We start from the raw sequence: 12,580 nt of genomic DNA, 5'->3' as shown, positions 1-12,580 counted from the left end.
AAACAAGTTGGCTTCTTCCAAATTCTTGTGATGTGTTCTTTCCATTTCCATTAAGTAATGTAGGATGAGGCCTGGGGATATAGTTCAGTGATAGCATGCTTGCTTGGGATGCATGAGGTCCTTGGCTCCATTACCTGCATGGTGGTAGTGTTGTTGTTGTTGCTAGTGGTGGTGATGACAGAAAAAGTTAAGCCAAATATATACCTAACAGATTATTTCTTATATGGCCTGTTTGTCCTGTCTCTTCATGGTAAATGGGAAGGTACCTAGCACATTCTTACAAAAATCCTCTCAGATTGTAGAAGCCAATGGAAATCCTGTCTACTTGAGGGATGCCCATAACCACCGACAAGAAGAAGCCAAGATGGCAGCTTAGTTACTTTTGTTGCTTAGTTACTTCTGTCTTAAATACATTTATTGTACTTAAAGAGACACTATGACCAAGACAACTTACAGAAGAAAGTTTATTGGGGGCTTACAGTTCCCAAGGGTGAGTCCATGACCATCATGGTGGGGAGTATGGCAGCAGGGGGTGGGCATGGTGCTGATGTAGTGGCTGAGAGCTCACAACTGATTCACAGGCAGGATGCAGAGGAAAAGTAGCTTCCTGGGAATGACAGTGCTAGCTTTTGAAGCCACAAAGTCTGCCCCAAGTGACACATCTCTTCTACAAAGGCCATACCTCCTAATCCTTCCCAAATGATTCTACTAACTGAGGACCAAGCATTCAAATGTATTGGCCTATGGTATGGTTCTCATTCAGACCACTACACCTTCCACATCTCTTATCAATCCATTTTCTTGGAAGAGCTGAGGTGAATCTAAAACTCTTCTGGCAAAAGAGTATGAGAAAAGATGCTCCAAGGTTTCCAGCTGTGAGACAGGGAAGATACCACTTGAAGAAGAATGCAGAGATCTACAGGCAATATTCCTTTCCCTTGTGTATTGCCCAATCAATACAAATAGCCCTGTTGAACTAGAATAGAAGAATTAAATATGCATAGAGAAGGTAAGGTAAATAACTGGCTGAAGAGAGTTAAAGACTGGAGAAAAAAAATGGTGACAAAGTGAGGCCCAAAGGCAGAATAGATCTCTGAGTTTGAGGTCATCTTGGTCTGTAGAGTAAGTTCCAGGACAGCCAGGGCTGTACCAAAAAAAAAAAAAAAAAAAAAAAAAAAAAACCCAAAAACCAAACCAAACAAAAAAACCCTGTCTCAAATGTCCCATTCAGGGGCAAAAACTAGACCAAGCCAATGAACTTACCAGATGGGAATGGCCTAGTTATTACCCTCTAGAAGAAGGTCACTGACTTTAGTGTTAATAGTACCAAACAACTATAGTAGTTAGTTTCAGACAAAAAGCACTACACACACACACACACACACACACACACACACACACACACACACACAACTATCCATACTATTTCCTGGAAAGAGAAAAATCCAATAAACTCAACACAAAGAATATATTATTTTAAAGAGTATGGTTTTTCCTCCCACCTCTGGCCTGGTTCCGCCACCACGCCAACACTGATATAATGCTGTTGGCCAGATACTAGTTTCTTTTCAGCTAGCTCTGTCTTAGTTATTAACCCATTTCTATGTATTTCCATGTGGTCTTACCGGAGAGCTGGGGCCGGTGGTTTTGTTCTCTCCCTTCTCTCCATGCTGACTCCTCCATACTCCTTCCTCTTTCCTCCTTGTCTCCTAGTCCCTCCTATCTTCCTTTCCTATTGGCCAACAGTGCTTTATTCATTAACCAATATAAGAAACATATATACAGAATGACATCTCCCATCATATTATAATGGCTGTTGTGGTTTTTAATGAGAATAGCCTCCGTAGGCTCACATATTTAAAAGTTTAGTCACTAGGGAGTAGAACTATTTGGGTTAGGGGATCTGGCCTTGTTGAAGTAGATGTGGCCTTGTTAGAGGAGGTGTGTCACTGGGGATAGGTCTTGAGGTTTCAAAAGCCCATGCCAGTCCCAGTATCTGCTTGCTGCCTGAGGATCAGGAACTAAAACTCTTAGCTACTGCTCTAGCGCCATGCCTTCCTGCTTTCCACCATGATTATCATGGACTCACCTTCCAAAACTGTAAGCAAGCCCCCAAATCAAATGCCTTGGCTTGCCTTGGTCATGGTATCCTTTCACAGGGATGGGAAGTGACTGTTCATATGCATATCATTAGCTCTTCTAAAGTTGAGGCAAACATTGTCAGTGGCTATGCTTCCCTTTCTTTTAAAAATCATTTTTATTTTATTGTGTATGTCTGTTATGCACTTGTGTGTATGTATGTGTGCATGTGTATATGTGTGCATGCATGCACATCTGAGGGGGTCAGAGGGCAATTTTCCAGAATTAGCTCTCAAATTCCACCCTAGAAATCAAATTCAAGTCACTAGGCTTAATGGCAGGTGGCTCTACTCACTGAACCATCCTGCCAGCCACCACTATCACCCTATCACCCCCTTTTTTTTCTTTTTTAGAACATGGTCTCAAGTCACCAGGGTGGCCTTGAACTGCTATGTAAAGATGACACTGACCTCCTCCCATCTCTATTCTCCACATGCTGAGATAATAGGACTTTTTGGAGTTTTGTTTGGTTTTGAGATGGGGTCTTTCTATTTAGTTTTCTCTGACTGGCCTGAAACTCTCATGCATCTTCTTTCTCAGTCATATGAGTGTGCATCATCATGGTGCTCACTCTGGACAGTGCACATGTGTGTGACAAAATGCTGGCTATAAAGTCTGTACAGGAAAAAAATATGCCCAGGATCTAGCTATGCCTGCAGACACATACATTTCCCAGCCAGCAGACCAGTCTACAGGGAGCAGACAGTTCTCCAAGAATAGAACTTTATTTGTCCAGTAAAAAGACCACCTTGGACAGACTCCTGGTTAATGTTATGCTATGGCTCTGATAAAGAAAATGTCTGATCATTTGCTCTCTTCCCACCTTCTAGCAGTCTTTTGCCTCCTGGCCCTAATTACACCCTAACCCAGAATTCACAGGTATTATAAAGTGAAGAATCATTTGACACCAAACCTAGTAGCTTCTTGTTGTCTGTATGGTGGAACTGAGGCCACTTAGACTTTCTGTCCCACTTAATTCTTCTGGAGTCCATGCAGCTTATAAATCATTCACAAACTCCTGTGAAATATAAGCTAAAAAATGTGATCACTGTTGGACTGGGGAGGCAGCTCAGTTGGTAGAGAGCTTCCTTGGCTTCCAGGTTTGAAGGCCTGGAATCTACTCTCAGCACTGCAAAAACTAGCTTTAGTGGCACAGACCTGTAATCTCCTGACATTTGGGAGAGAGGAGGCTTAAAAGTTCAAAGTCATCCTTTTCTCCATAACAAATTCAAATATATATATATATATATTGCCTCAAAGAAAGGAGCAGTAAAATTGTATTGCATAGCTTCCAAGCAAAGAAAATTTATAATAGAACATTGTTCATATGTCCTGCAAGAGTAGGGGACCATGTTTTTTTTTTTTTTTTTTTTTTTTTTTGGTTTGGTTGGTTTTTGGTTTTTGTTTTGTTTTGTTTTGTTTGTTTTGTTTTGTTTTATCATCCTTTGAGATTACAATAAAGTAACATCATTTCACCCTCCCTCATACTCATGTCAGGGGCTGTGTTTTTGAAAAGATTTCTTTATGTCTAAGGCATCCTGCACACTTCTATGAATGCCCAGGAGGTTCATAAACTTTAGTTGTGGATGATGAGCCAGTTTGTCCCCTTGGCTATCAGGAGTATCCCACATAATCACTAGACAAGTTAGAGGCAAATCTTTCTTTTTCAGACCTCCAGGGAGTGTGAATCCAAGCCTCCTTCCATAATTCATTTCTTTGTCTAATCAGCCTTAGTGTCTGCTAGAAGCTTTTTCCTAAGAAGGTAGTATTTATATACAAAGGATTCTCTGGATTAGACCCAGCCACTTGAATAACCAAGTCCAAAGTCATGAGAAAGAATTAACTGGGACCCCAGGGATAGGAAAAGAGATAGTAATAAGTTTCTTTCCTGCTGGGAGGAAGTAGTTTTGTGTTGTGTTGATAGAATTGGCTCATGCTAGTGTGGCTGGGGATAAGCAAGGATCAGAAAGCTATAGATGTACAGCGCAGTGCTCAGCAATGGTACACAGTATGTCTGCAATTGGTAAGACAGCATTTCAGACACCTGGGAGGTCTAAAAAGCAGGAAGGGGGCAGCTAAAAACTTCCATGATTGTTTTAATTATTATTTTGTGACTTCAGCATTACTACCCATCAAAAGGAATATGCACACTTTAGACAATATATGATGTATGTTGCTTCCTCTGTAATGTGGTGTGCACATGCCTGAGTATGGATATGTGTAAGAATGCTTGGGGTGGGGGTGGGGAGCTGGAGTGATCAGAGGTAAAGGAAGAAAACCTTAGTTCCTGAGCCTTTCCATTGTTGTTTTTGAAACATCTAACTGTATAGCTCTGGCTGTCCCATAACTCATAATGTAGACCAAGTTATTCTCAAATTCACAGAGATCCACCTGCTTCTATCTACCAAGTACAGGGATTAAAGTTGTGTGCTTAGTTCAATAGATTAAAAAAAAAAAAAAAAAAAAAAAAAAAACAATCTTTTTTAACAGTTCCCCCTCTGTTTCCTCCTCCTGTTTTCTCCTTCCCCCCATCTACTCCACAGAGAGAGTGAGGCCTCCCATGGGGAGTCAACAAAGTTTGTCATATAGTGTGCTGAAGCAGGATCAAGGCCTTCCCCTCTGTATATAACCTGAGCAAGGTATCATTCCACAGGGAATGAGCTCCAAAAAGCCATTTCATGCACTAGGGATAGATCCTGGTCCTACTCCCAGTGGTCCCACAAACTTTCCAAGCTGCACAACTGTCACCCACATTCAAGGGGTCTAGTTTGGTTCTATGCAGGACCCCCAGCTGTCAGCCCAGAGTCAGTGAGCTTCCATTAGATCAGGTCAGATGTTTCTGTGGTCCTGACCCCTTTACCCATATTATCACTCCTCCCTCTCTTCAACTGGACTCCGGGAGCTCAGCCCAGTGCTTAGCTGTGGGTCTCTACATCTGCTTCCATCAGCTACCGGAAGTTCCAAAGATTTTAATAGATATAAGTAAAAGGCCTGGATTAAAGCTGAAAATCAGAACTAGCAATAAACAGAGGAACGGAAAATTCAGGGAAAGCTAAGGACAGGGAGAGAGAAAGCAAAGCTGCAAGAAGAATGGGGCTGACTGAGGAAGAGGTGTGAGAACATATGGCAGCTGAGATAGCGATGTTAGGGCACAAACCAACCCTAAGCCTCCAGGAAATAGGTTTTCAGAAGAAGCCCACCCTGAAGGCAATTCAGTTCTCTGGTTAGGACTTCCACACACCTGGGAACATGGCCTGGCTGCAACCAAGGCCAGCAGATGTTGTAATGAGAAGACACAGCTGCTTGGCCTCTCAGCAGGGTCCTAACACCAAGCTTTGCTAGACAGGCTCAGTGCTGGAAGAGAGATGAGGATGTGTTCAGGGAACAAACAAGAATGTCTCAAATGCTGTTGAGCTCCAGTTGTTTGTAGGAGAAAACATGGTCTACATCTAGCTGCAAGTTCGCTTTCAGAATGTCAAGAGTAGGAGAGAATGGGTTGTACAAGGCTAGCAGAGAGGATTGGCACTTCAGTGGTAACACTCAATGAGTCACTTAAGAGAATCTAGGCCTACTGTGCATAGTTCTCTTGCCCATGGTCCTCACAACCAAAGAAGGCATTTGACTGAAGAGCAGAGAGAAAACATGGCTTGAATAACCCTAGCTGACAATAGAAGCCCTTGTAGAACTAAACACTTTCAGATGGAGAGTGAGTGGAAAGGTGTGAGTCATGAGTAGCGATGGAAAGCCTTCTAAACACTGTCCACCTTTCAGCCTAGAACAAAAGCTCTGCCCACTTTTTCATCTCCTCATTTCCCATCAGCTCTTGCCTATCATTTTCTATAGAGTTATTTTCCTCAACTTGTCTGTAAATGGTTTATTTTATGAATACTGAATCAACAAAGACACTCTCTCTCCACATAAGAGACAAATCCCAGGGGCTGGAGAGATGATTCAGTGTTTAAGAACACTTACTTCCACTTACTTCATCCCACAGCCAAACATTAGGTGGAGCTTGGAGAATCCTACAAAAGTGGGGGAGGAGAAGGATTCTAACAGCCAGAGGGATCAAGGACCCCACAAGAAAACCCACATAATCAACTAAACTGGGCTCATAGGGGCTCACAGAGATTGAACCAACAACCAGGGAGCCTTCATGGGACTGACCTAGGCACTCTGCATATATGCTACAGATGTGTAGCTTGGTCCTTTTATAGGACTCCTAACAGAAGGAACAGGGGTTGTCTCTGACTCTTTTACTGCCTGTTGGGCCCCTGCTCCTCATACTGGGCTGCCTTGTCCAGCCTTAATACAAAGGAAAGTGCTTAATACAAGGGAAACTTGATATGCCATGTTTTGTTGATTACTATTGGATACTTGCCCTTTCCTAAACAGAAATGGAGGGAGAATGGATTGGGGGAGGGGTGGAAAGAGAATGGGTGGGGTTGGGGGGAGGGACTGTGAGAAAAGGAGGGAGGGGAAATAAATAAAAAAATAGCAAACATATAAAAAATGTGCTGCTCTTCTGGAGGACCTGAGTTGACTTTACAGCACTGTCACTTGTTATGAGTAGGTTTTTCTGCTGGTCTGTACCCACTGCAGCCCCAGCCCCTCTCTATGTATACTTTTGCTTGTATTCAAGACATTTTGTATATTGATACAATCTGGGATTTATCATGCTGCCCTTTATAGTTCTACCTCTTGTCTAGACATGTCTACATCTATTTTAGGGATTTATATGTATGTATATGTACATAGTTATATTGTTTATGTATTTGTCCCTGCTTTACTCAAGGAAGTTTTAATCAGTTTTTTAGCTAAGTTCCTGAGTATTACAGATTATCTTCACCCATGTTTCCTTTACCTATGAGATTAGTCAGACATAGATGCTTAATCTTCAATCACTTCATAGACATGCAGAACATGGCATTTAAATGTTTTAATATTAGTTCTCCATTGTCATGAGACACTGTTGCTCCTGACAGCACCATAGACTTTCACGAAAATATGTTGGACACTATTGTTGCTCCTGCTGGAGTTCAATCTCGCCTCAGCTAATGGCCTATTGGGCAAAGCATTGCCCCCACCTTGACCACTGATTTGGACATGCAGTCCTATGTGCTTGCAGGAGACAAATATAGAAGACTGCTGAACCTTGCCAAGTCAGGGTAAAACAGCCTTTTTACCTCTCTGTTGTTGTAGTGGTCTGTCAAGTTCTCTTGGCCTTAGTCAAAACTGGGTGTACCAACATTGCTGTGAGACCTTGGGTGACTGTCTAGGTAGCTTGCTGTTTCTGTCCTCGCTGCACCTTTTGGAAGTTGCCCATCTGCACTTCCTGTCTATCCTAGTATTATTTTCCTTATCAGGTCTTGATGAGGTTGAAGATTGAACTATCACAACTATTAATCTCTCTTGCTGGTGGGATACGGAGAGGAGAGCATCTGGTGGAACTTGCTAGTGTTCATCTCTCCAGGTTGTAAGTTATTTTTCCCTGAATAAACATCTATTTGTCCTATTTGTTTATCCTGGTCCTTATTAAACCGCAATAGTCTCTGCTCCAGAGACTTGGAAGAATGAAACCCATAAATGAAGCAGACGAAAGTCTCATGCAATAGCCACCTTTATTCAGAGCATCAGATAATATATACTGTTAGGTTAAGAAAGGTCACGAGTAAGGTTCACATGAGTGCAGGCTGTATACAATCATAAGGACAAGCCACACATTATAAAAACATATTTTTCCATCGAGACACATAAAGGATAGTTTAAAGATTTAATTAACAGCAACAAGCAATAATGAATAAGATGAGGTAAACCCAATCCTATCTGCTACACCTGGAAGGAGCACAAAAACACATTCCAAGAATAATTCCATGTTTTCAAGAAATTAAATCATAAGACTCTTGTTTTGTTTCTTTGGAGTATTCTCACAAGCACTCAGAATTCTCATGACTCTATTCCTGGACCGTGTTCCAACTAGCTCTCATGTGATGGGGCTCACAACTATCTGGAACTCCAGCTCCAAGAGAGTTGGTACTCTGTTCAGCTTCTATGAGTACACACACACACACACACACACACACACACACACACACACACACACACGTACACACACACACACACACGATATTTTTTAATAAAAAAATCCCTAAACTATATTTTTCTCTCACAAGAATATGCGTACACCTAGATTGGGATTACATTCCAGCTACCAGTATTTGCTTTCTTTGCTTCCTTCCTTCCTTCTTTCTTTCTTTTCTTTTTCCCTTTCTCCCTCCCTACCTCCCTCCTTCCCTTCTTCCTTCCTTTTCTCTTTTCATATCCTTTTTCTCTTTTGAAACAGTTTCTGTGTGGCAAAGGGTGACCCTGGATTTTACCCTCCTGTTTCTACTTCGTGAGCATTGGAGTTACAGTAGTGTGCTACCACACTAGGTTTATGCAGAGAGAGATTGAATCCAGGGCTTCCTGAGTGCTAGACAAGAATTCTACCAGCTGAATCACATCCCCAGCCCAGTATTTTTTAAGCCACAGTCTTGAGGTTTTAGGTCAAAGGAACTTGGCTTTGATTTGAACATCTAAAAGTAAATATCATTTTAACCCCAAATATTGTCACTGCTGATCCCGGTCCTCTGCCAAGCCACTCCCCTTCTACATTCATGGCTTCAAAAAGAGAACTATTTTATTATTTGTTTTATGTGTGTGACTGTGTATGTGTACATGTAATTGAATGCCTGTGGAGGCCAGAAGAGTGTGTTGAATCTCCTGAAGCATGACATACAGGCAGCTGTGAGAGACTATTGTGCCCTGCGTGGGTTGGTCCCGGAAACCTGTCTGGTGCAATGAGGGGATAAAGAAAGAACAGAGTCACAGACACACATACAGCAAAGTTCTTATAACTATTTGGAAATTATGGCTTCCTAACAATTCTGATGTAAAAACGTGTTTTGTTTGTTCAAAGTAAACTCTTTTTTTTTTTTTTTGAGATTCAAGGGCAATAATCCCTATTTCCTGGTATTTTCAGTTTCCAAAATTTTAACAGTCTCCATTTTCTATAATCTGAATCACAAATGTTCTTCTTTAGAGAATAAAATACATTAAGTACAGCAATTCTAACAATGCACTATAACCTACAGGAATAGTCAATAAAAGAGAATGTAAAATCTAGATCCCAGTATGTGTTATACCTTGAAAGCACAAAGATGGTACACAAAGTACTCTATTCATGTGAACTCAGTATACACAGTATCTCTTTTATTAGTCTTTCTTGTTCTTTCTAAATGCTATACTATACTCACATACATTTGTTTACTGATGTAAATATACACATCATGGGCAAGGATCTGCATGTGAGGGAGAGTATCTGAGACTGGATGACCTTGTATTTTAAGTTATTATGTTTTATTTTTTGGGTTTTTGTTTGTTTGCTTTTTGTTTTTTTCTGTTATAAAATGCCATGGCAAACAAAACAAAACAAAACTTGAGGCAGAACAGTTTTATTTCAGCTTACTCATCATTCAGGAAAATCAGGGCAGAAACTCGAAGCAGGAACCTGGAGGCAGGAACTGATGCTGAAGTCATAGAGGAATGTTGCTCTCTGGCTTGCTCCACTTTGTTTGTTCAGTTTGCTTTTTTATATAAGGCAGGTCTACCTACCCAGGAAAGACATCACCCTGTCAATCCCAAAGATTCGAGGAGAAAGATGACTGACCCAAATCATCAAGGCCAAATTAGTTAAAGCAAGAGATTAATTAAAGAAAGAAAGCAAGCATTTTTTTTCTTTCTTTTTCCCTGCATATAGGGTGCATCCATCTAAGGTAGGGTTTTAGAAGTCAACATTGGATGTGAGGAGGAAAAGGTTTTTATAGCTCAGGAGTAGGGGGTTAGGGGGTTTCTAAATGGGGGATTTGGTGGATAAAACAGGTGGGGTTACAAGAGCAGAATATCATATATAAATCAGCCCTAACAACCTCCTGAAACAAAGACATGATTGCAAGGTAAGCCCTAATAACATTTTGAAACAAAGGTAGAATTGCAAAATGGCTTCCTGGAAAAAGCAGTATAGAACAATTTGTAATTAATGTTACTGGTAGGCATAGCCCAATTCTTGAGAAACAGAGATTTAATCATAAACAGGAATTAACTTAGTTTGTCTTTACTGTAAGCCTATGATGATGGCAGTCTAGTTCATTAACCACCTGCTGGACCCTGCATGGACCCCTTAGACACCTTGAGCAAGCCTGAGCTGTTGGTGGAATGTCTTGCCTCAGAGTTGTTACTGGTGTTCTGCCTGATTTGCTAACACACATCTGCTGGGGAGGAACTAAGCCCAAGAACTTGCACACTTGACTCTTGATTGTTTTCCACTGTGCTGTGAGTCTGTCTGTATGCACCCGCTTCTTCCCCTCAATAAATGGCATTCCGCATTCCAGTTGCACAAATGACCCACTGTCTTGTCTTTTATTTAAATCTCTAGGCCTTCATCTGATTAGTAAAACAGATTGTAGCACAGGTGCTACAGGCCCTCCCACACCAATCACTATTCAAGGAAATGTCCCATAGACTTCACTACAGCACAATATAATGGAGGCATTTTATTATTTTATTAACTGAATTCCCTCTTCCCAGATGACCCTGACTTGTGTCAAGTTGACAAAAACTAACCAGAATAGCTTTAATATTATACGTTTTAAGTCTATCCATTTTTCTGTAAATTTGTGATTTCATTTTGTAAAGCTAAATGATACTCCATTTTTATCTGTCTTAGTTACTATACTATTTATTGCTTTGAAAACATACTGTGACAAAGGCTACTTAAAGGGGATTGGCTTATAGTTTCAGATGATAATCATGGTTGGGAGTTTGCTAGCAGGCAAGCAAACCAGCATAAAGGCAAAACAGGTGCTTGAGCAGTAGCTAAAAACTTACATGCTGATCCTCAGGTAGTGAGAGCAAGACTTTTGAAACCCCAAAGCCCATACCAGTGACACGAAATGCTTCCTCCAACAAGGCCATACCTCCTAATCCTTCCTAAACAGTCCATCAACTGGGACCAAACATACATATGAGCCTATGGGGACCATTCTCATTCAAACTATCACAATATCCATGATTATATATCCATCCTAACAACTAGGTTAGGTCCACTTCCTTGTTATAGTGAACAGAACACAATAAAATGGAGGAACAATATTTCTATGGTAAGGTATGGAGTTCTCTGGGATTTTGTCAGGAATTTGAAAACACTGAGAAATGGGTTTGTTTTTACCATTGTATGTTATAATTCTAAATTCTATCATTGTTAATAAATAACATACTTTGGGGATTTTTTTTAAAAAGTAAAAGTAAATTATCTCTCATCTTCCTGCTCCCCAGACCTCAAAATTATGCTTTTGTGTTGTTTGCTAATACATTTTCCTGAGGTTAGGAGTGCAGTTCAGAGGACTTGGTCTTGGGTTCAATCTCCAGCATTTCACAAAACTGGTTTTGGTGATACATGCTTGTAATCCCAGCATATACTGTCTCAAAAACAAATAAAAATATATAATAATAATAATAATAATAACAATAATAATAATAATAATAAATAGATTTCATTGCTAGCAGTTCACATTCAAGGCATTGAGGAAGAGAGAGTATTGGCCAGGTGACTAGACAAACAACTGTCTTACTTAAAAATAAAAATATTTAGTCTTTATCACTTGGCTTCTTGCTATAAAGCTGAACTCTTCAAATGATATGCAGCTGAGTTAGGGTGACTACTTCCTTCTTGCTAGGGCAAGCTTCTCAAAGATGTGGACATATTGGGCATATTCCATTTGGGAGTTCTGAGAATGGAAGAATTCAAAGCTACTTTCCCTAGAGCTCAACCCTGCTGAGGTTCAAGTCTCTGCAGGATTGTTGCAGATACCAGTTCCCCAATAAAGTGTGGCATGGAACAGAATTCTTCCACAATTGCTCATATGTGTAGCTGTGCATGGCATAAAAGTGTCAAACCTTCTGCTTGCTAAACATGAGTTAATGAAGGACAGCTGAATGGGATGCATGATGTGAAAGACACCAAGAATAAATACAAAGAAAAAAAAGTTAGTGCTGCACGTCAGTAGAACAGAGCTCAGTGAAAAAGAACACTGAGGCATCGCCAGTCAGATTTCTAAGCCCTTTCCTTATCTGAGCCCCTTTCTCTGCTAGGAAGGCCCTCTTTCAGACAAAAGTGTGTGTGTGTGTGTGTGTGTGTGTGTGTGTGTGTGTGTGTGATGTATGTTTGTGGTGTGTATGTGTGCATGTGTAGTGTGTATGTGTGCATGTGTAGTGTGTATGTGTGTGTGTATGTGTGATGTATGTATGGTGTGTATGTGTGCATGTATGTGTGTGATATGTGTGCATGTGTGTGTATATGCTATGTGGTGTGTGTGTGTGTTTACAGATATCTTTACACCAGAAATCA

The sequence above is a fragment of the Phodopus roborovskii genome, unplaced genomic scaffold (assembly GCF_943737965.1).
Source record: "Phodopus roborovskii unplaced genomic scaffold, PHOROB, whole genome shotgun sequence".
Classification (NCBI taxonomy): domain Eukaryota; kingdom Metazoa; phylum Chordata; class Mammalia; order Rodentia; family Cricetidae; genus Phodopus; species Phodopus roborovskii.
This window is presented reverse-complemented; position numbering follows the sequence as displayed.